Raw genomic sequence first — 27,212 nt, forward strand, 5'->3', positions numbered from 1 at the left:
ATGATTACAGCTTTGTAATAGAACTGAACTCCAGAATTGTGATGCCACCAGCTTTGGTCTTCTTTTTCAATATTCTTCTGGCTATTTGGGGTCTTTTCTAGCTCCATACAAATTTTAGGATTATTTGTTCCATTTCTATGAAAAAAGTTTATGGTATTTTGATAGGGATTACATTAAATGTAAAGATTACTCTAAGTAGCATAAACATTTAAGCAATATTCATTCTTCCAATCCATGAGCATGGGGTATTTTTCCATTTTTTTGTGTTTTCCTCAATTTCTAAAATGTAGTAATCCGAAAGGGCACATGAACCTCAATGTTTATAGAAGCAATGTCACAATAGCCAAACTATGGGAAGAACCTAGATGTCCATTGACAAGTAAAAGGACAAAGAAAATGTTGTATATCTATACAATGGACTATTATACAGCCATCCAAAAAATGAAATCTTGCCATTTGCAACAACATGGATGGAACTGGAGGGTATTATGCTAAGCAAAATAAGTCAATCAGAGAAAGATAATTATCATATGATCTCGCTGATATGTGGAATTTGAGAAACAAGCAGAGGATTATGGGTTAAGAGAGGAAAAAATGGAACAGGATGAAACCAGAGAGGGAGACAAACCATAAGGGACTCTTAATCTCAGGAAACAAACTGAGGGTTGCTGGAACAGAGGGTGGTGGCTGGGCGATGGACATTAGGGAGGGTATATGCTATGGTGAGTGCTGTGAATTGTGTAAGACTGATGAATCACAGATCTGTAGCCCTGAAACAAATAATACATTCTATATTTAAAAAGCAAAAATAGCGGTGCCTGGGTGGCACAGTGGGTTAAAGCCTCTGCCTTTGTCTCAGGTCATGATCCCAGGGTCCTGGGATCGAGCCCCACTTCGAGCTTTCTGCTCAGTGGGGAGCCTGCTTCCTCCTCTCTCTCTATCTGCCTCTCTGCTTACCTGTGATCTCTATCTGTCAAATAAATAACTAAAATCTTTAAAAAAAAAAATAAAAAGCAAATATAAGGAGGAAACACAGAATCTAAAAAATGGAAAATCTCTGACTGGCTATAGGCTTATCATGAGCAACAGAGTCTGGAAGATATATTGAGTCAATCCAGAATTCTGTAATAAACTAAGCTTTTATTAAAAAAAAAAAAAAAGACTAAACGTTTATGTCAACTGGTTGGCAAGTTGCATTTCCCGTTAGAAAAACCATCTGAAAGCATGGTCAATGATTTGTTTGGTATATAGAGCCCAAATTTAAGAGAATGGATGGCTTGTAAGGGGATATTCTGTGAGCATAAGACAAAAATCTAGTGACTTTGCTTCTAGAACTCATCTTTCTAGTAATTTGGATGAATCAAAATGCTGCAAACCAGCCGTTCTTACCTCCATAGACAATGAAGATCAGATCCTAACATGGCTGCTTTCATGCCTAATGACTTTCTCTTTGAGCCTCTGACCTTTTGATATTGAAATTATGTTTCTATGAGCATTAATCTATTGACATATCTACAGAAATTGGGGATTTAGACATAACAATTCTGCTTTGGATATCAGACTATCCATATGAGGTAGATAATCCTGCCATGCCTGAAAGGTAGAAGGTCCTCAGGAAATATGAAAAATTGAATGATAAATAAATTTACTAATGATTCAAAATTAACTAAAAACCTTTGAAAAACTTTATGAAAAATGGATTCAAAGTGGCTATTCTTTGTTTCTAATTCTTTTGAGGAGAAAGTAGTTTTATAGAACTAGTAATGAATAACAGTTTATAAATCAGTTATTGAAATGCTTCACATGCAAGGGAACCACTTATTAAGGTGGGGGAATATCACATTGTTCACTTAGAATCTAATTTGCAAGACTTTCTGTCCAGTAGTAACATGGCAGGAATAAAAAATCTGCCAAGTCAAATTGAGCACTTAACTCAAAGTTCTCTTTCTTCCAGTTATAAAGGGAAAAGAAGCTCTTGGAAAGAAGAAAAATAAAGAAGATTATGAAGGATGCTTTGCTGTATGTGCCTCACATGTTCAAATATAAGTCTATCTTTTCAGTAAGGACCAAACGTCATTTTCAGACATAACTCTTGGCCAATTTTGTTAATGTACACTCTAGTTCTAGTGAAGCCATTATGGCTTCTAGTGAAGCCATAATCACAGACCATTTTTGAATAAAATAATCTTTTATACATAAGTTATCATGCTTTCTACCACATGATGGTGTCACTATGAGCTAAGCTTTCCTTTGGCCAAGGACAACCTTTTGACCCAAAGGCAGTCACTTATAGTCTGGTCAGCAGCTTGTGAATTGGCTAGAGCCATAACCATCCAAGATAAGGGTGTTCCCTGGGCACCGCATCCATACTGCCATCAGACGCCCTCTCTCAGGGAGTTTAACTCAAAGATAGACACAGCTAATGGAAAAGAAGAGGTTCTGAAGGTGTAGTTATAAGGCAGTAAACAGAAGCCTGAGACCACAGCGGGTACAGAGGCAGTTATCAATGGTAGCAGCGGGTGGGAGCAGTAGAGGCAAAGTGCTGAGTCATCAAAATGGTAGAACACTAGAGTAGAGGGCCAATAGTGTGTCTTGTTGATGGGACGTGAAAATAAAGGCCAATCAAATGACAGCAAGCAAAGGCTATTTATTTATGCGGGCTATAGCAAGGGAGTCTGCCACTGTCACTTGCATTTTGACAGAGACTCAAAGGCAGGCAGAGGAGTAGGAGACTTTATAGTAGCAGAAAGAGAAGTTTTCTGGTATATGCTAATTGAGACCATTGGGGAGGGGAAGCTATTGGTGGGCTAACTGGAAGTGGACCATCCTGTGTGATTAGTTAGGGGTGACTATTTGGCTTTCTCTGATTGGCCCTAAGTTGCAAGCTGGATAAAAATTGGGCAGCTATAAGTCATTAATCAAGCCCTGTTCATTTTTGGGCTGAGTGTTGTAGAAGTTATTGTTTAGCTTCCTGGCTTGCCCCCAGAAAGAGCAATCTGATTTCTTGAAAGTGAGACACAAGAGGTTGTTCATTGCAGGCAAGGGGTTGTTTGCCTGGGCAGGTCGCTGCAGGTTGGGGGTCAAAGGTCTATTTTTATATATGGTCTAGCCCTTGTCCATTTATATGTTCAGTCTCTAAGGATTCTAGCTGTGGTGTCTGAGCTGGTAGTCCAGTTCTCCACAGAGCCTGCCTCTGCAGTTGGTGAAATCGCTTCCTATATTTTCTGCTTTAAAACTGTTTCTGGGGGGCGCCTGGGTGGCTCAGTTGGTTGGACGACTGCTTTCGGCTCAGGTCATGAACCCGGAGTCCGGAGATCGAGTCCCGCATCGGGCTCCCAGCTCCGCGGGGAGTCTGCTTCTCCCTCTGACCTTCTCCTCGCTCATGCTCTCTCTCACTGCCTCTCTCTCAAATAAATAAATAAAATATTTTTAAAAAAACTGTTTCTGGGTGCATGTCAGTGGCTCAGTTGGTTAAGCACCCCACTCCTGATTTTGGCTTGGGTCGTGATCTCAGGGTGGTGAGATCGAGCCCCCAGTTGGGCTCTGCTTGAGATGCTTTCCCCCTTCTCTCCCTCTGCTCCTCCCTGCTACTGAAACACTCTCTCTCTCTCTCAAATAAATAAATACAATCTTAAAAACATACAAACAAACAAATAACCTGAAAGTGTTTCTGTTTTTAAAATTGGGATTGTCTGAAGCTTAACACAAAACTCGCATACCCTAGGAAAGCCTTGAGTTCAGGCAAACCAGGATGGTCGGTGGCCCTACCTATTAATATCCCTTTAATAGTCCCAATTAACTGAGTTCACAAGCAAAGCACAGATGGATTTTAACATCTCATCCTGTCCAGTGCTCTCTATCCCTTGAAATATAGAACAGCCTAACAAACACAAGGCAAAATGACATCATTATTTTTAACAAGTGGAGTAGTGGACACTACATTTCTCTCAGATCAAGTGCACGAGTGTAATAGAATGCTGTCCTGGGAATTAGGAGACCTGTCTTTGCTGCCGGCCGGCTCTGTGACCTTTGCATAAATCACAGAAAAGCATCATGGTCACTTTCTGGAGACAGTGTGCAGACTTGGTTTCAACAATTCGTTCTCTGTAGCTTTGGGAAAGTTACTTTATTTTGGAGCCCAAATTTTCTCATTTGTAAAATAGAAATTCTAATAATTTAACTTTAAGGGTCATTGTAAGAAGCATATGAAATAATATGTATAAAACAGTTATCTTGTTGCCTGGTGTGTAATATGCTTCAATAAATCTGTACGCTTGGCAAATATATTTTTCTTGCTAATACCTCCTACCATGGCCTGAGGTATGCCCCCCTCAGCCAATTCATATGTTGAAATCCTGACCCTCTCCCCGCATACCTCAGAATAAGATTGTATTGAAGATTGGGCCTTTGAAAAGGTGACTAAGTTGAAATGAGGGAATAAGGGTAGAGCCTCATCCAGGATGACTGGTGTCCTTTTAAGAAGAGGACACATGTAAACACAGAGGCAAGATGAGGTGAAGACATAGGAGGAAGGCGGCCATCTACAAGCCAAGGGAAGAGGTCTCAGGAGAAACCAACCCTGTAGACACCTTGATGCCAGACTTCTAGTCTCCAGAATCATGGGCAAATTCCTGCTGTTTAAGCCCCCTGGTCTGTGGTACTTTGTTATGGAGTCCTAGCCATCTACTATAACTCTAAAGATGACATCGTAATTTAAATAAACAACTTGAGATAGAATAGCAGCTCTCTGAAACCCCCATTGTCTTATTTGTTGAGATTAGGAATTGAGTATTTATGAAAAAATAGAAATCTGCTTCTCAACAAGTAATTTTAAGTTTTATATAGCTCAGAGATACTGTGATTTCAGTCAACATAATTATTTATTTATTTATTTAAGATTTTATTTTATTTATCTAACAGAGAAAGAGAGAGAGCGAGACACACACAGTAAGACAGGAAACACAAGCAGGGGGAGTGAGAGAGGGAGAAACAGGATTCCCTCAGAGTAAGGAGTCCGAGACAGGGCTTGATCATAGAACCCTGGGATCATGACCTGAGCAGAAGGTAGATGCTTAACAACTGAGCCACCCAGGTGCCCCTCAGTCAACATCTTTAGAAAGCCACTAATTCTGAGACATTCAAATATTTGCTTGCTGTGGACACCTCTTGGATGGAAACATTCTGCATATTTTCTGACTATGTATGAGACTCAGGTAGAGATGAAATCAAATAATAATCAACCAGCTAGCAGACTGTACTATGTTGCTATTCTACCAGAGCAGAGTGGGAGCTGCTCTCATTGAAGAACCAACTATCCGCGTGGTTCAGGTTTAAATTTTCTTCAAAAAGACAGGAACAGTGCAAGGGAAAAAATAAATAATAAGATAGGTAATCTTGGCATGCTGAGTGGCAACCACAATTAACACAAAGTAACACCACAGCAAATATGCTGTAAAAATAGTACTTATAGCCCCTTCAGAGAGCAACATGATCATTTCTGATGCTGCCATGTGGAACACACAAAAGAACTTTGAAAAACACACACACACACAGACACAACCTGAGATATCCAAGCTAACACAGGTTTTTAAAAAACCAACAATGTGGAGTATCTAAAAAGGAAGAAAATATCTAGGGTACACAAAGTGCCAAGTACCTCATCAGTGTCGTCATTTTAAGGCCTCATTTAGTCAGTCATCTGCAAGCATACCACATGCTTTACTTGACTGAGCAGTTTGAATATTTGGGTTTCCTGTAACATCAACCTCCATGTGACTTCTGAGCTCAGTTGTCTTCTACCCCACCTCCCCCGACCCTGCAAGGTAGCTGGGGGTTGGAGGGGGACAGAGTGGAGGTTGGAGGGGCATGAATTTCTTCTCGGGCTGGCAGGTAAGCAGCTCTTCCCTCCTAACAGGGACTGAATTTCCATCTGAAGATTTTTGTCACAGTGCTTTTTACCTCTCTTCCAACTTTCTAAATTTGAATTCTATAAACATCTGTATGCATTTTGCATTGCTCTAGAAAATAACTACAACTTTGATTTAATTTTTAAGTATCTTTTCAAGTATTTTGAGATCATTTAGATGGTGCTATGATCTGAGTATCTCTAGTTTGGGGAATATGTTGTACTCCAAGGAGACAAATGGCAGTTTCCAGACCACAATTTTAAACTTATGGGAAGCTTGCCAGTGACTCTGAACCCCCACCTTTCCTTTCTATCAATTGAAAAGAATGGTCAGGAGAAAAGGAACATTCTCTCTTTTGTCTTTGCAAAGTTTGATCAGTCTACAAAATTCCATTTCCAAGGACTGTGAATTGTTTAATGACTCTAAGCCAAACAGGTTTTGTAACTTTCTGCAACCTTCTTAAGTGAAGACTTCTTTCATATTTGTTTAATATTTTTTTGCCTTATGCCACTGTAATTATTTTAATATAAATCGAATGCAAAAGGATAGGAGTTTCAACCACATCCTTCTACTTGGTAAAGTCTTACGATCCACCAAGGCCCAACTCAGATCCTTCTAACAACCATGACGAATCTTCTCCAGATGGATAATCTAATCCTGCCCTGCCTAAATATCCTACAGCATCACGTATGCCCATCTAGAACAGCATTCACCATCTCAGAAATGTCTCTCAACACTGGATTATACTCTGTTTAGGAGAGAAGCAGTACATGATTCTTCTCTCTATTCTCAGAGCCTGTGTATTCCCCCATATAATCCCCATATAATACCATCAAGTTTCCATTAATCCTTATTGAATCCACTTAAGGCTTTATTGAAATCAAAGACACCATCAGATACCTCTGTTTTATGAAAATTTACCCATGATCAAGGTGCTAAAAAGTGAAGATCATCCCAAGACAGTGTTTATACATGATATCCCATCTTTGGGATGGTTTTCTATAAAGTTATCAAAACAGTCTCACATCTGTAACATGATGTTTATTAGGAACATTGACCTTGGAATTCATAAAAAACTATTGCAGGAAGTCTGGACATCAAGATCCTTGCAACTCTGAGAACTATGATGGTTATAAAATATGGCTAGAGCACATTAAGGACTTTCTATCTTTTTCTCTCTATTTCATCAAAAAGGTTAAGAATCAAACTTAGAATCAAATCAATCTTTGCTTGGTACGCTTATTTCTGTGTTCATGACATTTTCTCAGGGGTCTTTGCTTAGTCACATATATGAGGGGGTCCCTGAAAGGGGGTAGAGATTTTAAGATGTAACCATGCTTTATCTTAATGTTTTCAGGCCTCATTCAACAAATACATATAATTTACTGTTTGCCAGGCACAGTGTTAGACACTGGGACTGTAGCAATCACCACTGGTTCCTACCCCAAATCCAATTCCTGCCTGCCCTCCATTTCCTTATTAATTCTGATCAGGGTAAAAATGTGCCTGGCTAAAAAAAATCTCAAGCTTCCTAGACTGTCATAATTGGGTGTGGCAAAGACACACATTGCACACAATGGGATCTCAACTGAGGGCTTACAGGAAGTCAACCTTATAAATTTAAGTTATTTTGGATGACGGTTCTCTGTTACTTGCAGCTGAATAAACTTCCGATGCTACGGCAAGGCAAACCCAAGTACTGTTGAAGTATGACACTTCTCTGCCAGAAGAATGATAGGGCTTAAATTTGGCATATCATATCCTGAGGCTTTTATTTCTAGACTACTCTGAAATCTTCTCAGTGGGGGGTTGAATGAAAAGAATTGAAGAAATACACCTTCCCCTGTTTTAAGGAAGGGAGTGGATTACGGGGCCATAGTATGACCCTTAGGCCTGAGATAGAGTGTGGGTGTTTGCAGCATCACACTAATGAATCCAGCTGGGGCTTGTGTTCTACGGACAGGTAAAGAAGTACAGTTATAAGTGAAGGGTCAGTTCCCATAGTCCAGTGAAACTCCCCTGGGCAACAGTCTGGCCCTTCCAGGGGAGGGAACATGATCATTATAGGAGGACTCAGAGGCATTTTCTAGTCGTCGTCGTCATCTTCTTCTTCTTCTTCTTCTTTTTTTTTTTTTTAAGATTTTATTTATTTATTTGACACACACACACACACACAAAGAGTATGAGGAGAGAAAGCAGCAGGGAGAGGGAGAAGCAGGCTCCCACTGAGCAGAGAGCCCAATGTGGGGCTCGATCCCAGGACCCTGGGATCATAACCTGAGCTGAAAGCAAACGCTTAACCAACTGAGCCTCCCAGGTGCCCCATTTTCTAGTCTTCTAAATCCAGATTTCCTTACCAACACTGCCACTTTACGCCCTTGAAGAGAGGGCAGTCCAGACAAGAATTTCCTTATTAGCAAACAAATTATGGCTAGAAGCCAAAATAACCCACCAAGGAGTAAGTATCTGCTTTGGGGAGAGGGGTGATGTTAAATGAATTGAAACAGATATAATATTGCATTTCCTGCCTCTCTTTCGAGGTCACCTTGACCCTTAGATCATCTTTTGTAATAATCATTCACCTCTGACTAGAAAAGCAAAGTCACTGCCACTGGCCCCGGGTAAATATAGTAAGACACTTGCAATGCAATGCCTTTGAGAAGCCAGCATCCTCCATAGGGAGCAACCTCATCTCAATAACAAAGAGATAGCGAGGGACCTCCAGCAGGCCTGCTGGGTGTTCTGGGACTCAAACAGCTGCTTCCCGATGTGTCATCACCACCTTTCACAGCCTTTCAGAGGCAATATTTACTGGCTCACTCACAGAATACAAAATCTCTCCAATTAAGCAAATTGGTGCAAAGGCTCAAGGTGGCAGCTGGCAGAGCTACTAGAGGAACCCACCTCGAACTCCGCCTGAGTCCAAGCGGAGGGCAAGAGGGGGTCCAGGCATGTCTTGACACCTTGGGTCACAGACATGGGGCCGGGTGCCTAGGATGGGGTCCTTCTTGTTTTTTTTTCCTTATTATGCCATTGCTGCTGTGGACATGTTTGATTTTTCCAAGTCATCATCACAAATACAGCCCCATTCCCGCAGCTGTGTGTGTGTGTGTGTGTGTGTACATGCATGAGTGTGCAACACCCTTATGTTTGTAGAGAAGGGAAAGGGAGTGGGAAGAAAGAGCCTCCTGCTCCCTGAAGACCGACGTATTTGCAATTCCTAAGACATTTGTAAATAATTATACTGAAAGTGCTCTCTGAGTAGCTGAAATATGACAAACATAGAAGAGAAGTGAATGGACTAAAATGAAAAGGGAGTCTTAGGCAAGGGCCTTGCTGCTTGGTTTAAAGAGCAGTTTTTTCTCCCTCTATCACCTGCCTCCCAGGTCCCGGCCAGCTTGTCTTGCCAAGGCCAGTGACTCAGCAGAGCGTGCCTCCAGCAGCTACTGAATGACACCCTGGAAACAGTTACTGTGGGTCCCTATGCTCAAGAACTGCACAGCGACCCATGAGGCATTGTATCTTTGTTCCCCACCGTGGCATGCATTTTCTACCCCTCTCTACATTGCCTCAGTGCTGTGAAGTAATGCAGTAAGGGGCCACGAGAGAGGCCTCCTGTGGTCTTCAGTCTCAAGCCTGCAATTTTCTTATCTGACTTGGCATTTTGAACAGCTGGATGGCTCCAGCCCTTGCCAAATGTTGCTTGGAGCTGTACTGCAGTTGTGGTGGGGCGGTGGTGGTGGGGGGGAGGCATGGTATCTTGCCTTGTGACATGATTAAGTGAAAGCATATGCTTTCTCTTTCGTTGACTTTCTCTGTGCCCAGAACTGAAATCAATCCAATCACTAAAACCCTGATGTGCCAAATAATAAAGCTCAAGGCTTACTACTGTTACTGGAAAAAGGCCAAACTCAGCTCCGTTTGACAGGCAAGAAGGTGAGGGGGGCAGTTTTACCTTTACCTGGAGATCATGCATTTCCCTCCCTGTTGAAAAGCATGAAATTGCCATTAGATGGAGCTCAATGAAAGAAAAAACAGAAGATGGGCTTTTTCCAGGTAGGAAAGGTTTTTTTCCCTGGGAAATCTACTGGCACTGTTAAAGGAGCCCGTTTCATTCTGGTATATGATTTTACAGGGTAAAACTCCATATAAGCTCAGCAGACATCTCTCTGACATTAGTGATACCTGTGCAAACCCATCTGTGAGAACGGCAGAGAGGAAACTGACAGGTGGGAAGTACCCGGGCCCAGGAAATGACCTCAAAGTCACCACCAACAATCTAGTTTATATCATGTGGGAGGTTAGAGAACACCAGCAAACTCAGATTTCCCTACAATGTGTAGAATGAACTCTAATCCAGTCTGTTCTATCTCTCTGCTCCTCAGTCATCCAGGCCACCAGGAAACTTTCGGGTGTTCAGGCATGAAGCGAGCTGAAGTCAAAGAGATGTATGGTCTGGGAAGAGAAAGGCAACTTAGTGTGTAGGGTCAGAAGGAAGTTTCCAGTCTGGCCCTGTGTGGTGGTGCAATGATGACAGAACCAATTTCCACAGCCAGCCAAAACTGTTCCCCCTTGCTTTAGGGGTGGGGTCAACTCAGAATGTGCACAATCGATCCTGTGTAATAGGGAAAACCTGTGTCATGGAAAAACATAATCCTTCTGAGTATCACAGAAGAAAAAAAATCTGTAGTTTTTGTTAACAGCCAGGTAGTAATATTATTTAACTGAATCATACTCATGGATATTCCACTGAGCGACATTGGAAATATGTGAAGGACGTTTAATTTCAGAACTTGTGCATGCTGAGGTCTCCTGCCACCATAGAGCTCAAAACAGCAAGAGAAAGAAAATAAAAATAAATCATTTCACCATGTTTCTTTATACCCCCATGAAACCATAGTATGAGACTTGTATGGAATGAGCAGTGAAGAAATTACGGATTTGAAAAGGGAATTGGTACCTTCTGAACTGATCTGTACCAATCACTTCTTGAAAGAAGTCGTTTTCCGTCTGTTTTCTGATTGTACCTCTACAGTTCTTCCATCAATGCAAAGACTTTCCATTTGTCCTTTCCTTTCCACCCTATGTACATCATTCGACCAGTCAGAAGAGATGTGCATTTAAAGCATTTGTTTGTAAATCAAAATGTTTTAATTCTTTTTTAAACTGGTGGGTGCCAGGGGGGAGGTTGGTGGCGGCATCGGTGAAATAGAGAAAGGGGATTGAGAGGTACAAGCTTCCAGTTATAAACTAAATAAGTCACGAAGATGAAAAGTGCAGCATAGGGAATATAGTTAATAATATTGTAATAACGTTGTGTGGTGACAGATGGTGACTGCACATGCGGAGAGCAGTGAGTAATGTATAACATTGTCGAATGCTATAATGTATAGCACTGTTGAATCACCATGTTGTATACCTGAAACTAATATAACATTGTATGTGAATTATACTTCAATGAAAAATATGTTTTAATCACACTGAGAGAGTCTTTATTACACTATTAGGAATAATTTCACAGATAAAACATTTTTTAGAGAGTGAATAATTAAACTGTAGTACATCTTTTACACAAATAGGAATTCATGTACTAAATGTGCATAGTACAAAAGCCTCCACACAAAGTAGTAGATTGTGGCACCCTTTACATATGGGGTAGGTATTCTCAATTTGGTCAGTTAGCTCATGCTTGCCAAAAAGATGGCCCAGAGATCCTCAAAGATTCCAAAGCTCTGAGACCCTTCACTAGACCTCAAATGATGCTCTCCCACGCCTTTGCTCACATCCTGATTTTCACCCCAAACATGCTATCCACCTGGCCTTAAGTCTACTCACACCCAAAAACAAAGGTGGCAATATATAAGGAATAATAGCTTTGTTACTGAGTCTCGAGGAAGATATTTTCTCCCAAAGAATAAGGGAAGAAATTTCAAAGGGTAGGAAGGCAAGATGGAAGAAGAAGAGGGCAACCTAGCTTAACTCAATAATGCTGAACCGTTAGTCTGTGATTCGATGTTAATTTCATGAGTGGGTACCTGTGTGTAATATTAATTTGGATTTCTTTTCTTGCATTTACCCCCTTTAACAAAGAAAAAAATGTACATTCTCCAGGAGTCACTGACTGATTGGGGAGTGAGAAAAGAAAAGGATCAAGGAGGATGTGGTGTTCCTGACTTGGACCACCAGGAGATACTGCTAGTCTTCACTGAGGTCAGTGGAGGACACGTCTATAACAGCACTATCTGTATTTGGTTAAAGACAATGTTGTAAAGAATTGTGATATTATTGCTTTACAAGTTATTTAATATTTATAGTTCTCAAAGGTTTTTCAAAAACACCATCTCTTTAGATTTAACAGCCCAATAAAATATGTAGGTGAATTATCAATAGCCTTGTTTTAGAGATAAGAAGTCTAAGGAACCAAACACTTAAATGATGGTCCAAAGATCACAGGGAAAAGAAATGGCAAGGTGGAGCTTGAACTTCAGTCTTCTGTTTCTGAATCTCTCAGATCACTGAGTTTAGTATTTATTTATGCTTTGTACCTCCATGAATGTTGGCAAAGTCCCTATTTCAAAATTAGAGTATATAATCTCCAAAACAGAGAATAATGGTATGTGTTTAGTCCCCGATTTTCTAGACCTTAGCACTATTGACCTTTTGGACCAGGGGTTGTCCAGTGCATTGAAGAGTTTCTGTAACAATCCTGGTCTCTACCCATTAAATGCCAATAGCACGTTCCAAGTTGTGACAAGTCAATATGCTTTCAGTCATTGCCAAATACTCCCTGAAGGGCAAATCGCCCTTGATTGAAAATCACTGATTTTGCATGTGGCAATCCTGGACACATAAACGAAGCCCAGTAAATTCCTGGTGATGGAAAGCTAATATGCATTCTGGCATGTTTTTAATAGAAACTGATCAGAAGATGAAGTTAAATTGGAGTATAAAGTCAAGGACTTGGCCTTTTCAGTATTTGGAACGGTGCCTACCTAACTGGGGAGGGCTGTGACAGTGACTGTCCTTGTGCTGGTTAGTAGAATCAGCACAATTCTGTAGGGATCAATTTAGGAAGAGAAGAGGGACATGGTTTCTTTCAAAAGGAGGTATGTTTACACTGTCTATCTCCCTCCCCACGGCAGCAGCAGATCTAGGGTAGGAGGCACGCTCCTGTCTATTTCCCTTGTTTAGAAATCCCAGCCACAGGGCAGGAGCTCACTGAAGGGCGGTGAGTGGAAGGAGCTGGTGACTTGAGTACCTGGGGAGTGGAGTCTATTTCTATCTCTGCTACTAACCGAGGAGTAAGACCTTTGGCAGGTTACTGCACTTCTCTGGACTCGGCGTCCTCATTCATAAAACGAGGAGGTTGGAATATATTGTCTCCTAGGTACCTTCAAGTTGAACATTTATTTATGATTCTGTGATCCAGGTTCCCAGTGCCCTGGGTGAAAACCTGGAGATTGAATATGTTACTGAATATGTTACTGAATTTTCACATTCTTTCAAAGATAATAAAGTGCCTACACTCTTTTTTAAATAACCTTCCCTGTGCGGGTTGAGGCAACACCCCTGATCAAATACATTAACATTAATATATCTGTAGTAAAATGTACAGCTGTTCACACTCCGTGAAATACTTAAAGGTAATTAACAGAAAAGCATCAGTTCAGGTTTGATTTTTTTTTTTTTTTCTGCCACAAAAGCCAACAAACAGAAACCATTCTTGGTTTTCAGACCACTTTAGACTTCAGAATTGTAGAAATGCATTTCTCAGTGCGCACTTAATTTCGATTATTGGTAAGTCACTAATAAATCCTGTTATAAGGAAGTAAAGTCTGCTAAATAAGCCTAGGGTATACTTTTTAAAAACGATTTTGGGATATAAGAGTTTTGTTTAAAAAAGTAAGAGGACTTTTCTTAGTATTTATTCTCTTGGTTTCCTATTTCAAAGCTAACACGCTAGGCATTGCCTTGGGCCTTGATTTTTATTCTGCTATTTTGTTATCATACCCAAAAATGATTATCCCAGGTAATACATGTGATGAGAAAAATATGAACGAACATGAAAATTAAATGAATTCCTTCTGTATTTTAATGTAAAAGCATATACCCAATTTCATGAAAATGGTAACTAAATGAGTATTTACTAAAGTATGTGTAAAAAAACACAAAAAATTTAACAAATTTTTTGGTTTACTTTGTGTTACGTTAATCATGGTCATGTTAACAAACAGTATGATAAAATGAAAAAGGAAGACATTTCAATAAATTCTGTTTATAGGGCGATGCTCCCGGGAGGCTCTGCTACTTCCTGACTGGCGCAGACTAAGTTCTATGGTTGGACGGTTGGACATGAGGCTTACTCTCCTGCAGGAGTCGGTTTTCCAAATTGCTATTAATAGTGCTGCTGCACACAGCACTTTCCTTCACTCGCTGGACACTTTCTGTCACACAGGAGTAATACACTTCAACAGAAAAGCCCCACTGAGCTAAATATGTTCAAAAGTCTTTCCCAAACAGGAAACGCATGCTCCCTCTCCTGCAAGAGAGACTCAGGCAGGTAGGGAGCCCCCAGTTCCAGTCTCGCAATCTTTCAGTTGGAAGCAAAAAGCAGAACATAATTGCTTTGCACTTGCCGGGAGCAGCAACGTAGAAAGCTGAGACTGTTTACCTGTTTCAAGCCATAGGGAAACCAAGACAGAGGGGGTGGAGTGGTGGGGGAAGGACAGAGGGAGGAGGGAAAAGAAGGAGGGAAGAGTGTGTGAAATGGTGTTGATTATGGAAATTTGCCCTGAAAGAGCCAGCTGTTCGCTTGTCTATTTTGTCTCCTTGACTGTTCGAATAATGAGGAGGAGGATGACAGATGCCAGTCACAGTGCTAGGTGTTGGTAGTACAAGGGCGAACAAGACATTTTGAAACTTAGGGCTTAGTAATACGAACAGAATAAACAAGCAAGAAAAAAAATTATTTTCCGATAATGATAAAGGCTGCAAAGGAAACCAACCACGTACTCAAAGGGCTTTTTAGGAAAAACCTTTCTGGGACGTGGGAGTTAGACCAAAAACCCAAAGGAGGATAGTAAGTCAGCCATGGGACACACCCCCACTGCCAAAGCCCAAGACAGGAAAGGGCTGGGGTACTGCAGAAGAGAGAGGAGGCAGGGGGTGACATGAGGGAAGTGACAGGACGAGGACAACGGAGCCTGAGCTGTCCCAGTAAGGAGTCCGTACTTTCTGGCAAGGACAATGAGAGGGCCCTGAAGGGCATAGCATAGGAGAGATGAGGGGTTTTATATTTGAAAAAGAGCATGCCAGGTGCCTTGTGGAGAATGGATTGGGAAGGGCATGAGAGAAGGTGAGAGCGCTCGTTAGAAGGCTGCTTTGTTTGAGGCGATCGCAAGAATTTAAAAATCCTCAAGTACACTGAGACTGGGGGGAGCTGGTTAAGGGAAGGGCTATGACCTTTACAGGTCACCTTCCCTGAAGCCTGTGATTGTTGTAAGCTTTACAAGCATCTGCTTATATTTTCAACCTGCAACTTCTGTAGGATTAAAAAATATGTTTAGTTCCTGGTGTGGATCATTTTTTTTATAATCCAAATATAGACAAGACTGCCACAAAGGCCATATTGCTAAAGACCTAAGCATTCTCCCTGACAGCAGATGCACAATTCCTCTTTAACTTTTCCATGTCCTGTAGGATATTGAAGACTGAAATTATATCTCCTCTCAACCTTTATTTTCCTAGGTTGAAAAACATCGGTCTCAAGAAAGCTGCCCCTTTATTAGTGTATCTATTTTAGACCCTCCTACCACTCTTTTTTCTAAGCCGGCCAGTGGATTTTCTTGAGATGTAGAATTAGTTTTATTTAGTTTTCCTTAGAGCAAAATTTTACCTTGTTCCTTTATTCTTAAGATTTTATTTTTTTATTTTTTTTTAAGATTTTATTTGTTTATTTGACAGAGAGAGATCACAAGTAGACAGAGAGGCAGGCAGAGAGAGAGAGAGAGAGAGAGAGAGAGGGAAGCAGGCTCCTTGCTGAGCAGAGAGCCCGATGCAGGACTCGATCCCAGGACCCTGAGATCATGACCTGAGCTGAAGGCAGCGGCTCAACCCACTGAGCCACCCAGGCGCCCCAAGATTTTATTTTTTCATTTCAGAGAGTTTGAGCAATCATGGGGGGCGCGGGGAGGACGAAGCAGACTCCCCGCTGAGCCCAAGGCAGGCCTCCACCCCGGGGGGTTCCATGCGGGCCTCAATTCCAGAACCCAAGATCATGACCTGAGCTGAAGTCTGACGCTTAACTGACTGACCGCCCAGGCGCCCCTTACCTTTTTTTTTTTTCAATTTGTATTATGCTTAAATGGGTCAGTGGTTTGTTTCAGCTAAGAAGCATGGGAAGTTAGGGAGACACTTGCTGTTTTGTGTGTGTGTGTGTGTGTGTGTGTGTGTGCGCGCGCGCGTGCACGCACATGTGCACATGTTCACAAGCTGCCCTTAATTACCATATTTTCACACTTCTAGTCAGTTTTTCTCTTTAACTTTTGTCGCCATGTTAAGACGATGCTTTCTTGGTTGGCTGAGTGGTCTCACTGGTGAAATAAGGGGAAATAAGGAATTTAATTAGTTACATATTGCTGTGTAACAAATTTCAAACCTAGAAACTTATAAAAAGAAAAGTTCATTATCTCAAACCTTCTACAGAGTAGGAATTCAGAAGTTTAACTATTTGGTTCTGCCTCATGAAGTCCCAGTTCTCTCATGAAATACCAATCAAGATGTTTGCCAGATCTGCAGACATCTGAATGCTTGAATGGAGGATCTTCCAAAATGGCTCATTCACATGTTGAAAATTGAAGTTGGCTTCTGTCAGGAGGCCTCAGTTTCTTCCTAGGGATGCTTGAGTGTCCTCATGGCATGGCAGCTGGCTTCTCTCAGAGCTAAGAATCCAGAGACAATGAGGCAGATAAATAAATCATGTATCTTTTATGAGCTAGCCTCAGAAGTCATGATTCATCCTTTCTGCGACATCCTGTTGGCTACATGGGTCAGCTCTAGTCAGTGTACACACAGGCATGAACACTGGCAGGGGAGACTCATTGGAGGGCATCTTCAAGGCTGGCTACTACAGGATAAAAAACTAGAGTAGGGAGGGACAGATGGGGAAGAAGCAGACCATGGAACAAGACACACACCATAGCAGGATCAACTGTTTTCCCTTGAGGAAGTCCCACTGGCCAGATGCAGTGTCTGGAAGGCATAGCAACAAGTGCCAGTGTTGGAATGCAGGGGCCAAGCAGTGTTACGAGGGTGTTACCCGGGCATGGATCAGGCATCCGAACTTGCCATTGATTCCTGTCAGGGAAAGGGGTATTCTGACTCAGATAGGCACTTAGCTAGCATCTGGAAAAACATTTATTATTTACAATAATTCATTAATTATTATATTATAATAAGAAATAGTATTACTGTTACACATTATTCAGCAACTACTGGGCACTGTACACTAAGAATACAGTGGGAAGATGGACTCCCTGTCATCATGAAGCTTAGAATCTACAAGGGACTATGTGTAAATAAAAAGGTAATGTCACTATAATGTGATGAGCTCTGTGACGGGAGAGGTATGGCATGGTGGAGATTTCATAGGAACATCTGATGAAGAGTTGAGATGTGGATGGGAGATAAAAGAGGAAGCGACACTGGAACCAAAGCTTAAGAAGGAGTTAGCTGCTGGAAGACAGGGAGACAGAGAGGATTCTAGACCAAGAGAATCGCATATGGAACAAGAATAACCCTGTAGCAAGAAAAAAGATGTCCCTCTAGAGCAACTAATAGTGTTTCTGGGTCTAAACATGCAACCCTGAGGGTAGCAAGAAGTGAGAATGCAGTGATAACCCAGTGGCGGGATTTCGGTTGGGGTGGAAGGGCAGGACCACAACCTGGAAGGGAGAGGGTGCTCAAAGGAAGGCAAGCAAGCCTCAGTCTTGGCAATACAGGGGTTCTGGGGAGTTCCCCAGACAGGAACTGCGAGGCTGGGACAGACATCTGGTGGGAGGTTTTGCCAACTCAGGCGATATCTAAAGAGGGAGGTCTCTTGGGATGATTCATATCGAAATTGATATTGATAGTTTGATATTCATATAGAAATTGATCACCCTCAGGCAACCGCCAGGACAGGGAGGTGTGGGGGAGTACCAGGGAGGAGAGCTCAGATGTAACACGGCACATGAGCTCAAAGGAGGGGTGAGCAATGCACACAGGAGTCCTCAGATAAGAACGTCAAGAGAATACTGTGGTTGTGGGGGTAGGGGGTGAATACGGTTTAGGAACTAAACCCACAAACTCTGGACACAAGTCCCTTCATGCAAAGCCCTGAGCTTCTAGTTGAGAGCAGAGTAGTTCCTTAGAAAGCCACCCCAGACCAGACCCCATGAGTAAAGGGAATATATTTGCTGGAAATTAATGTTTCAAGAAAAAGTGGAAAAATAGATAGCCCTAGAGTCTAAAGATAGAGCTGTCCTGGGCTCTCCGTTGCCTCAATTAAATGAGAGATTTTCAGGTTTGGATTTGGAGAGTACGTGGGCTGAGCTTTCAAAAAGGACTCATCAGTGCATCTGATAGTGGGAGAAAATAGGCAACAGTAGATGCAATGTCATGGCCGTGACCTCTGAGTTGCTATGGAAGAAAAGGATGATGGCAATGTCTACCTTGTAATCATGGGCCATTTCCTCTGGAGGTCTATAAGGCAGGTCATACTGTCCCCCATTTTTATGAATGAGGAAGCTGGAGTCCCAAAGGTTTACATGGCTAATAAAAAAGAAATCAGGATTCAAACTCAGGTCTTCAAATGTAGTCTAGTTCGTTGTTTTGTTTTGTTTTGTTTTAACCTACTATACTGTCTTCCTACCCAATAAAAGGAGAGACTATTAAAAAATGACATTCTAGCTGGACATTGGAGTAGGCCTCAGAGAAAGAGAGAGAGAGAAGGAAAGCAACACACTAATTTTATGTACACAAGGAATGCTAGTGACATCCAAGCTTGAATGTTTGAGTATCCACAGCTGGGGGATATTTGTGTGACATGACTAAAACAGTACATAAAAAACCTACACATATAAAATGATTTGGAGCCATGCAGGTATATAGAAGTAAACTTCATGACAGTTGTTGTAGTTAACGAAGTAACATGATATAAATGGGGTTATTTGATGGCTATAAGGAGACATGGATGAAGGTTAGTTTCATATCTACTTTTGAGAACACGGAGGATACCATACCCAGTGCTATTTACTGAACACCTACTCTATACTAGGAATTTTAAAGAGTTTACCTCATATAGCTCTAAAAGCAACCAGGAGGGGTAGGCATTATCTTGAACATTAACAGAAGAGAAACTGAGAATCAGTGTAGTTTGTCCAGTGACACAGGACTTGTGAGTGATAGGGAGAGTCACTGTTTGAACCCGGGTCTAACTCCAGTCCATATGATCTTGTTCCTACACCAGCTGCTGCAAGGCAATGGAACCAAAAGAATTCTTGGTTCTTTCTCTCCTAATTCCTTAATGCCGAGTTTCCTAAAACCTATTCTTGTTAACTGACGTTTCTCCCAAATCTGCCTCTCCTCATATGTTTTCTCTCTGTGACTCCCTTGGCAATCATCCCAATCAACCAGGCTTAACGCCTTTTTTCCATTCATCCTACCCATCCAATCTGTTTGCAAGTCCTGGCAATTCTAATTCTATCTTCATTTTCACACCATTCCCCTATCTTGGCCTGACAGGAACCACCTACTGCAATAGCTTCATGACTTGGAGCTTACTAGGTTGAACTAACCTCTAAAATGGCCCCCAGTAAATCCCACCTACTGTTATTTACAACTTGGAGTAACCCTTCCCCTTGCATGAGGACTGAGCTTGACAATGTGCTTTGAATGAATAGAATAAGGCACAGAGAATAGAATATGGCACATGTAATGGGATATTGCTCCCAAGATTAGGTTACAAAGAGACTCTGGTTTCCATCTTGCTTGCCCTTTCTTTTTCTCCTTTCCCTTCCCTTCCCTTCCTATTTTCTGGTTTAGAACAAAGAAATTTATTGCCTCACTGTTCTGGAAGTCAGAAGTCCAAAATCAAGGTATCAGCAGGGCCATGGTCTCTCTGAGGCACTAGGGAAGGATCTGTTGTACATTCTTTTCTCCCACCTTGTAGATGCAATACTATGATCCTAAGTTTGTCTTCACATAGCCATCTTCACATCCTCTGTGCATGCTTTCTCTTTCTTGCTCTCTCACTTGCTGACTCTGATGGAAGCTGGATGCCATGTACTGAGCTACCCTATGGAAAGGCTCACTTGGCAAGGAATTGAGGGAGGTCTCTTGCCAAGGACCTTGGAGGAGCTGGGGTTCCCAGTCTAATAGCCAGGGAAGAGCTGAATCATGCAATGACTATGCCCAGTTTTCGGATCTGCAGAAACTAAGATAATGAATGCTTGTTCTTTTAAGTGGTAAATTTTGGGATAATTTATTTTGCAACAATAGGTAAACAATATACTAATAATGGGTAGTCCCAAATCTAGGAATAACATTGTTAATTTGGGGGCTGCCAAATTAAACTTCCAGTAATATAATTCTGATTATGTCATTCCCTTGTTAAAAACCTTCAATAACTTTTCCTTTGCCTTTAGAAAATACCTAAGCTTCTCAGTTTAGAAATGAGATGTGTTATCACCAAGTTCCAGCATAACGGTTAATAATTAACTAAAGATTATTTCATAGTTGAAGGCAATAATGTATAATTCCGTTGTCAACTGAATCCGTTCTGTCCTTTAAGCCTAAAACAACAGTTAGCAATTTCCAGAACAACTTTGCCCATTCTACCCCACTTGCGTGCCTTTGCCTTTATCTCAGCAGGTCCATACCTACTTGGAATACCTCATTCTTCAGCAAACTCTTCTTGATTTCACTCTATTGAATATCCTCTATCTTTCCTCTGAAATATGATACTATTTAATTTATGCATCTCTTGTGTCAACATCCTTCTCTACCTTTTATTTTAGTTGTTTATATTTTATCTCTTTTTTCAGACTCTGAGATCTTTTGAAAGAAAGATACTTGCACTGTTTTGCCCACCATAGATTTTATAAAATGGTGACATAGATTATTCCTGACTATTCTTCATCACAAGAAGAACAACTAACAACTATTCAAGAATAAGACACCACTGAGAGAATCCTAGAACATGGTGATGAGGTTGAAGCACCCTCTGCACCACAGAGATGAAGACAGACTGTATTAGAAACATAAGAGAAGTGTCTACACACTGATTGCATTGCCTCTACCCTAGGCCAGTGTAGTACCACACGGCGAGATCTCCCCTGGACCTCTAGTTCCTCCAGTAGGAAAAGAGAACCCAGTGGGGACAACCAGCCTCACTCCAGCATTGTGGGTCATTTTGCAAGAGCCCTACACTGATCTCACACCACAGGGATTTGCAGGGCTCAACAACTAAGAATCTGACTGTGGTGAAGAAGGGGAGAAGGACTTGTAGCAACTACTATATGGGTCTTGGCAGACTGAGTTCACACCTGCAGTCCCTGAGTGGTAATCCCAATCAGTGCTTTTGCCCATCTGCAGAACCAAGTCAGGGGGCACTCCCACCTGGAACTGGTAGGGTACATACAGATCTGCCTGATTGGGATCCTCGAATTGGTGCAACCACCTTGGAAAACCACATAAAGCTCAGTTTTGTCCCTGGTGTCCCCACAAGCTGGCAAGGAGCTGAATCATAGTCCCACCCACTGTGGAGAGTGTCTTCCAGCCCCATATGAATAGAAGGACCAATGAAAACTCCTGGTAACTGTGTGGCACAGCTCTGCTCAAGCTGAGAGGTGATGGGTAAAGCCAATTGCGTCCAGAGCAAAGCCAGTGCCAGGAGTGGAGTGTTCTGTGGTGTGCACAGGCAGGGGGAATAATTCATATCCAAGGGTAAAGGTAGTTCCTGGCCCCTCCCAACTAGAGAAACAGCCCGGGAAATGGAGAGTAACCCGGAGTGTTCTCTCCTCCTCTTGCCCAGGCAGGAGAGCTGAGACGTAGCTCCAACCACTGTGGAGAGTGTCTTCCAGCCCCACTCCATCAGAAAGGTTGGAGACATCTCCTGGAAGCAGTGTAGCCCAGCAGCACTGGAACCAAGAGGTGGGTAGGCAAAGCTAATACATTGCAGAGCAAAGCCAGGACCCTCTTCAGTCAGAGCACTTGGAATGTGGGTTGGCTTGAGTTAAGAAAACAACAATGAACTTTACCAGCTTTAGAGTTACTTCGCTTGCTGTGCTGGACAGAAAATCCAATTCATATCCCCGTTCATCACTGAACATAACCTTCAGCCTGTCCAATCAAGGAATCTAACCATAGCACATGAGAAGCTGTATCACCCATGCAGTGGCAATGGGACAGAGAGCACAGCCCATGGTTTCCCCATCTGCAGAGCAAAACCAGCAGCCTCATCTGACTAGGGAATTAAGGGCACACACTGGTCTGTTTATGCCCCTAAACAATGAGCTGTGCAGGTCCTGAACTCTGACTAGTTGCTCTCCTAGGGCAAGAAAGCCAATTTATAGCCCCATCTATAACTGAATATAATGCCCAACCATCTAAGCTTGACCAGAGAATCCAGGCAACCATTGAGTCCATTCTACAGACTCCCGTGGGCAGGGAATCTAGCCAGCAGTCCTATCTAACTGTTATCAGCCAGTGGCACATCCCCCATCCCCATCCTCAGAGCTCAAATATTTGCCTCACCCCCATACAGGCCAAAATAGCAGCTCCCACAAGCCCAAGGACATTACCAGCAGAAACACCCAGAAACCTAAACTGTGCTGCCTGAGGAAGATTTCTCTGCAAAACGAACCTGTAAAGTCTGGAAGAGGGGCCCAGTTACCCAAATACACTGGTACCAACATACAGAATCAAGGATCACAAAAAAATCAGGTAAATATGACAACCCCGGGGAAGACTTATAAGCTTCTATAAGTTACCCTAAAGAAATGGAGATCTACGAACTGTCACACACAGAATTCAGGATAACCCTTTTAAGGAATTTTAGTGAACTACCAGAAGACACAGAAAACTAAACAAAATTAAGAAATAATGCATGAAAAAAATGAGAAGTTTGACAAAGAAATAACAACCATCAAAAACAAACAAACAAAATCACAGAAATCCTGGAGTTGAATAATTCAACAACTGAACTAAAGAATACAATAGAGAATTTCAAAAGTAGAATCAGCTACTTGGAGTACAGGACATTGGAAATTATCCAGAGGAGCAAAAAGAAAAAGAAATTTTTAAAAACTGAGGAGAACTTATAGGAATTTTAGGAGAAAATGAAAAAAAAAACAATATTTGCACTGTGGGAATTTCTGAAGGAGAAGAGAAATAAAAAGGAACAGAAAATATATTTAAAGAGTAATGGCTGATCAGAATCCTAGAGGAGAACATAGGCAGTAACCTCTTCGACATTGGCCACAGCAACTTCTTTCAAGATATGTCTCCAAAGGCAAAGGAAACAAAAGTGAAAATGAACTTTTGGGACTTCATCAAGATCAAAGGCTTCTGCACAGCAAAGGAAACAGTCAACAAAACAAAGAGGCAACCCACGGAATGGGAGAAGATATTCGCAAATGACAGTACAGACAAAAGGCTGATATCCAAGATTTATAAAGAACCCCTCAAACTCAACACACACCAAACAGATAATCATGTCAAAAATGGGCAGAAGACATGAACAAACACCTCTCCAATGGAGACATACAAATGGCTAACAGACACATGAAAAAATGTTCATCATCACTAGCCATCAGGGAGATTCAGATCAAAACCACATTGAGATATGACCTTACACCAGTTAGAATGGCCAAAATTAACAACATGTGTTGGAGAGGATGTGGAGAAAGGGGAACCCTCTTACACTGTTGGTGGGAATGCAAGTTGGTGCAGCCACTTTGGAAAACAGTGTGGAGATTCCTTAAGAAATTGAAAATAGAGCTTCCCTATGACCCTGCAATCGCAGTACTGGGTATTTACCCCAAAGATACTGATGTAGTGAAAAGATGAGCCATCTATACCCCAATGTTCATAGAAGCAATGGCCATAGTCACCAAACTGTGAAAAGAACCAAGATGACCTTCAACCTGGATGACCTTCATCCATGACGAATGGATAAAGAAGATGTGGTCTATATATACTATGGAGTATTTTGCCCCCATCAGAAAGAATGAATACCCAACTTTAGTATCGAAATGGACTGGACTGGAAGAGATTATGTTGAGTGAAACAAGCCAAGCAGAAAGAGTCAAATTATCATATGGTTTTGCTTATTTGTGGAGCATAAGGAATAACACGGAGGACATGGGGAGATGGAGAAGAGAAGGGAGTTGGGGGAAATTGGAGGGGGAGATGAACCATGAGAGACTGTAGACTCTGAGGAACTAACTGAGGGTTTTGGAGGGGAGTGGGGTGGGAAGTTGGGTGAGCCTTGTGGTGGGTATTATGGAGGGCACGTATTGCATGGAGCACTGGGTGTGGTGCATAAACAATGAATTCTGGAACACTGAAAAGAAATTTAAAAAATAAATAAAAAAAAATTTAAAAAAAAGGAGTAATGGCTGAAACCTCCTGAACTTGGGGAGAATGTTAATTAACACCACAAAAACATAAAGAGGTAATGCAAATATTAATGGTAAGGTAAATACATGGTCATATTAGATTCAGCAACATGGCAATAGTGATGCATAATTCACTAACAACTCTAGTTTAAAAGTTAAAAAAATGAATAGTATAAATAACCATAACTACAATAATCTCTTATTAGTAACATAATATAAAAAATGTGAATTATGATAGCAATCATCTAAAATGTGAGGAGAAGAAATAAAAATGTAAAGTTTACTAATTTTATTGAAGTTAATTGCAATCAGTTTAAAATAGGGTAAGTTTAAGGTATTTTACTTAAAATTCATTTAAAACCACAAAGGAAAACTTTGTAGTAACTACACAAAAGAACACAATAAAGAAGTCAAAGGACACTCATACCAAAAGACATCAAAACACACAAGAGAAAACAGCAGGATAGACACAAGGAACAACGGATCTACAAAACAACCAGAAACAATGAACAAAATGGCAATGGTAAGTCCTTACCTATTGATAATTACTTTAAACATAGAAGGATTAAATTCTCCAATTAAAAGACATAGAATGGCTTAATGGATTAAAACACACACACACGCACACACACACACACACACACACACGCAAGATACAATATGCTGCTTTTAAGAGGCTCATTTAGCATTAAAGACCCATATAGACTGAGAGTGAAGGGACAGAAAAAGACATTTCAAGCAAATGGCAATCCTCAAAAAGCTTTTCTTCAGACAAACTTCCACTTTAAACTGGAAATGGTAAGAGGAGACAAAGAAAGTCATTCCTTAATGATAAAGGGATCAAGAGGATATAAATTATAAATATTTATGGACCTGGGATGCCTGGGTGGCTCAGTTGGTTAAGCAGCTGCCTTTGGCTCAGGTCATGAGTCCAGCATCCTGAGATCGAGTCCCACATCGGGCTCCTTTCTCATCAGGGAGCCTGCTTCTCCCTCTGCCTCTGCCTGCCATTCTGTCTGTCTGTGCTTGCTCTCTCTCCCTCTCTCTCTCTGACAAATAAATAAATAAATCTTTAAAAATATATATATTTATGGACCTGATATTGGAGCACCTACATATATAAAGCAATAACAGAACGAACAGGAGAAATAAATAGCACTGCAATAATAGTTGAGCACTTTACTACTTAACTTTCAACAATAAGTAGGTCATCCAGACAGAGATTCAATAAGGAAACAAGGAATTTAAACAGCACTATAGACCAAATGGATTTAACAGACCTATATAGAACATTCTATCCAACAACAGCAGAATACACATTCTTCCCAAATGCACATGAAACATTTTCTAGGATAAACCATATGTTAGGCCACAAAACAAGTCAGTAAATTCAAAATGATGGAAATCATACCAAGTATCTTCTCTGACCACAATGGCATAAAACTAGAAATCAATAACATGAAGAAAACTGTAAAATTCATGAACACATGGAAATTAAACAGCAGTCTTCTGAACAACCAATGAAACAAAGAAGAAATTTGAGGGAAAATAAAAATATTTCTTGACATAAATGAAAATAGAAACAAAACATACCACAACATGTGGGATGCAACAAAAGCAGTTTTAAATGAGAAGCTCATGGCAATAAACACCTACATTAAGAATCAAGAGGGATCCCAAATAAACAACATAACTCTATACTTTATTTTTTGTAAGATTTTATTTATTTGAGAGACAGAGATCACAAGTAGGCAGAGAGAGAAAGGGAAACAGGCTCCCTGCTGAGCAGAGAGCCTGATGCAGGGCTTGATCCCAGGACCCTGAGATCATGACCTGAGCTGAAGGCAGAGGCTTAATCCACTGAGTAACTCAGGCACCCCCATAACTCTGTACTTTAAGAAACTAGAAAAACAAAAACAAGCTAAGCTTGAAGTTAGCAGAATAATAAAAATTAAAGCAGAAATAAATGAAATACAGAACAGAAAAACAATAGAAAAGATTGAACAAACTAAGAGTTGTTTCTTTGAAAATATAAACAAAAAGTTGACAACCCTTAGCTAGACTAACCAAGAGAGAAAGAGAAAGAACCCAAATGGACAAAACAAAGGGAAAAAAATTAAATCTAATGACACAGAAATTCAAAGGAACATAAGGGGCTAAAGAGAACAACTATACACGGGCAAGCTAAACAATGTAGAAGTTGAAAAATTATTAGAAACATAGAACTTATAAAAAGGGAATCAGGAAAATATAGAAAATTTGAATAACCCAATTACTAGTTGGGAGATCGAATCAGTAATCAAAAATCTCCCAGTGAGGAAAAGGCCAAGACCAGAGAGCTTCTTGGTGAATTTTAGCAAATATTTAAAGAAGAATTAACACCAGTTCTTCTCAAATGCTTACAATAAATCAGAGGAGAGAGCACTCCCAAATTTATTTTACAAAGCCAGCATTATTCTGATACAAAATCAGAAAAGGACGCTACTAGAAAACAAAACTACATGATCCCTGATGAATATAGTTGTAAAAATTCTCAATACTACAACAGCAAACTGAATTCAACACATTAAAAGGATCATATACCATGATCAAGTAATATTTATCCCTAGGACGCAAGGATGGTTCAATGTATGCAAATTAATTACAG

General features: G+C 41.0%; 1 long non-coding RNA gene across 3 annotated transcripts; it reads left to right on the top strand.

The window, feature by feature from the left end:
• Positions 1-1,039: 1,039 nt before the first annotated feature.
• LOC125093211 (uncharacterized) lies at positions 1,040-23,319 on the top strand. Of its 3 annotated transcripts, XR_007125177.1 has the most exons (4): positions 1,040-2,019; positions 10,292-12,116; positions 20,990-22,097; positions 22,711-23,319. It is a non-coding gene; the product is annotated as an uncharacterized LOC125093211 (long non-coding RNA). The 3 variants fall into 3 exon arrangements; XR_007125175.1 differs by having other exon boundaries at positions 20,990-23,319; XR_007125176.1 differs by lacking the exon at positions 1,040-2,019 and adding an exon at positions 9,693-9,842 and having other exon boundaries at positions 20,990-23,319.
• The last annotated feature ends 3,893 nt before the right edge of the window (positions 23,320-27,212 follow it).

The sequence above is a fragment of the Lutra lutra genome, chromosome 2 (genome assembly GCF_902655055.1).
Source record: "Lutra lutra chromosome 2, mLutLut1.2, whole genome shotgun sequence".
Classification (NCBI taxonomy): Eukaryota; Metazoa; Chordata; class Mammalia; order Carnivora; family Mustelidae; genus Lutra; species Lutra lutra.